We start from the raw sequence: 3750 nt of genomic DNA on the forward strand, positions 1-3750 counted from the left end.
GGGAGGGAGGGAGAGAGAGAGAGAGAGAGAGAGAGAGAGAGAGAGAGAGAGAGAGAGAGATGGGCCTGCCCGCCTTGGAGCGCGGGAGTAACGAAGTGTCGCAGTATAACACCTTGCGAGCGGGGTTAGGGGCTAAAAAGGTCAACAACACCACACGAAACACAGGGTAGTTGAGTGGTGACCAGCAGAGCAGTAAACAAAGGATAAAGTTTCTCACACGCCTGATATGGTTTTCTTTCTTTCTTTGCTTTATTACATATATATCAGATGTGTTTATTTCTTTATTTAAAAACCATTTTTGGAACCTTGGCCTCTCAGCAAGAATACTTTTGAGATTTAAGTGGAAAGCCTTAAAATTGAACTAGATGTCAGAATTGATTTAGAGCATAAAATTTCATAATGTACCTCGAACATCAATATCAATGTGTGGAGAGAATTTGGATGAGGGCCAACCGTTCCGGAATTGTGTCCAAATACCTGCAACTTTGCGTATTTTTGGTCATAAAATTAAATGCTAATTTGAATGGTTGACACTCATTAACATTCTCTTTGCACATTAATGTTAGGTGGGGGCATTTTGAAATTTTTTCTGTCCAAAATGTTTAAAATAATAGGGGCGAAGGATTCTTGGAAGGTTTCGGAACTGCTTTGATGGGCCTAGCGTGATAATTTACGAACCAAACAATTCGTACACCTCTTAATCACTCTTAGTTAGGGCAGTCTTCATATTACGAAGAATTGGTTTTGTAACGTAAAAAGGATATGGAACCGCCATATTACAAACGGATTTTCTTTGTATTACAAAAAGCACCACTTTGTTAACAGACACGTGCTCTTCGTATAACGAAGCCAAACCCGTCGTAAATACAAAGGATATAGTATATGGATTTGTTTGTTTTACAAGGGTGCCAAATCCTTTTTACGGTAGAGAGAGCAGTTCTTCGTTAGAAACTACTTGCGGTGGATGCAAGAAGTCCACCAATTGCAGCTACGAAGCATTCTCCTCTTCGCAACTCTCACCAGCGAGCCATCGTGGGCTTTCAACAGCGACAGCGGGCGCCTGCGGGGTAGGCACCTACGTGGCACTGCTGCGCCGCGGGTGTGCCGACCCTGCAGGCGCTCGACCGCCCTACAGCAGTGCGGCCACGAACCTCCGCTGGGGCGCCGCTGACCTGCAATACTAATACTTGGCGCCCCGCCCCGCCACGCCACGGCCTCCGCGCCCCGCCACAGCAATGAAACAATTGGCGGGGGATGCGACTCCGGGGAGCAGCAGCTGCCACGCCGCGCCCGATTGCTCCCTCGAATGACGGCAATTCGCGCTTGAGGGCTTTTTAATGATTTCGATGCTGCAGTCGCGTCGTCTGCTCGGCGCGCGTGACTGATCGGCCGATCCATCACGCCATCGCCGCGGTCAACAAGGCACACCGCAAAGAAACGGGACGGGGTGTAAAAGGGCCTGCCCGCGGAAATGTGATGTGCAATAAGCGTGCTTTTAAATTAATGAAGCGACAGTTTTTCATAGGTCAGCGTTATACGCACACTGTTGGATATTGCATAGTATTTGACAAAAGTTTTGTCAATTTCTTAACACAAATAACTTGTTGTTATTTTAAAGTTATTTTAAACTAATTCCTTCATAACATGACGAGCAGTTGTAACTTGATTGTTATGCTCGATATGACACTAAATTGTTTTGAAAAAAACCCTTATCACATTTCAAGATTGACACCATGGAATCGTGATGTTACATTATGTCTGATTTAATACAACTACACACTAACAAATTCGTAGGTTTTATTTGTACAAAGCATTGCCGAACAATAATGTTCGTTATTTTAAATTACGAGCCATTCGTGAAATGTGAAAACTTGATCCAGCCCAGAGTGCACGCTTTGCGCTTGCGCTGGGCTGGCCGTGTGGAGCCCGCTTTGGCATCTGCACGCGGCCGCGTCAGTGATGTCCTTTACGGCGGTGCGGCCGGCCGCCGGTGCGAGTCCCCCACCCCTTTATCGAGTGCAGCCGGGCGCCTTGTTCGGCCGCTTTACGAGCGCATCAATGAACCAGGGCGCATCCGCGCTGAATCGGCAAGCGGCGCGCAGCAGTCCGGTCCGGCGTCGACCGATACCTCGGCGCGGCCGGGACAAAGCTTCAAGCGCGTCTGCGACTTGAGTAGGCCACACACAGCAAAATGGCCACCTATACCCATCAAGTAATAGTTGAGACAACAACCGCCAAGTGGGCAAAACAACATTTTTGGTTCCCAAGACAACTATTAAAAACGTGAATGTTGCCCCAACCATATCATCATAAAATTGTTGTCCCTGTGAACTGTCTCGGGTTTCCATATGCTTGAGTTACTAAAAAGTATATTTTGTGGGACACGCACAAAACAATCCATACCTACATGCGAAATTTCAAGTCATGGGGCGGCTTTGGGCTGTTTGTTCTGCGTTCTTGTCACATTACAAACAACGCAAAAAGCAAACGATAGGGTGTTACTTTAGAGATACCTCAAAACTATCACTACCTCTTTGCACCCCCACAAAAAAAAATCAAAAGAAAGGAGTTTGGACATGTAATTTGGGCTGTAGCGTAAAAACATGGGAAGTCCGAAGTCACCCTCCCTTTCGCCTCGACACGGCTCTCAAACATCGAGGAGGGGAGGAGACGTTGTGACCGGACCAAAATGTTTGCTGATGGGACGCCACGCAGCCCCACGCCTCGTGATCCGGCACGAGTTTGGGGCGTGCGCCCATCTCCCTAAAATTGACAAACTTTTTGATTGTCAAAGAAGTGATGAGCTGCGTACAGCAGCGGCTGGGTCCTCCGAGTGTGGCTCAAAAAAAGGGGGAAGGGGAGCCGGAGCCGCCGCGGGAAAGAACGGACGTCGCCCTCACCCATCATCACGTCAGAAACAAAACTTAGTTGGCAGAAAGTGGGTTAATGTTGCATTTGGATCAAGAGACATTGTCGAGTAGCTTTTTAGGAAGTAAAATGAAATGAAAAAAAAAGGCCCGCCTGCAAGCAACATTCTGCCCCACAAGCGAATGCCCCCTGCTGGGCGGCATATTCCGTTCCCAGGGCACGCCTGGTGAGGCCCAAATGGGTAGGGACCTAAGAGGGGCCCTGCGTCCATTGCGAAGAGAGGGTATCGGGTAGTGCAGTGGTTGGTGTGATGGCCCCGGGCAACGCCGCGCCCCGCCACGCCCCGCCACGCCCCACGGGTGTTATCGTTATTGCCACCCTAAGAGGGCGGAGTGGCGAAAAACACTTAACGTTCTACCGCCACTCCACGCCACTCCACGGCAGCCATTCCCCTCCCCCGCGCGCCCACGCCGGCCCTTGTCCAGCGAGACACTTCTGGAGGTGGCGTGGTGGCCGGGACAATGTGAACAACAGGGCCGTACGAGGGCGCGGTAAGTGAAACCGTGTCTGTGTTTGGCGCACCGGCTCCTCTTACCCCGGCGTCTGTTGTTGCTGCTGCTGCTGCTGCCTCTCCGCGGAGGTCCAGCGCGATGTTGGCGGACGAGAAGAAAAGTGCAAAGAAAAGGGGGAGGGGCAAAGATGGGTGGGCCTACTGGGGCCGGGCGGGTCTGGCGGGCCTTGGCCGCCGAGGGCGTTGCAGCTCGCTCGCCCTGACCCCGCCACAATTCCCCGACAGGGCCACAAGTCTGCCAGGCGGGCGGCAGCGAGGGAGCGGGAGCAGAAAGCCTATCAACAACTTGCGGAGGGGCGTGGCGCGGCGGG

The sequence above is a fragment of the Frankliniella occidentalis genome, unplaced genomic scaffold (assembly GCF_000697945.3).
Source record: "Frankliniella occidentalis isolate FOCC.00 unplaced genomic scaffold, Focc_3.1 Scaffold84, whole genome shotgun sequence".
NCBI classification, from domain to species: Eukaryota; Metazoa; Arthropoda; class Insecta; order Thysanoptera; family Thripidae; genus Frankliniella; species Frankliniella occidentalis.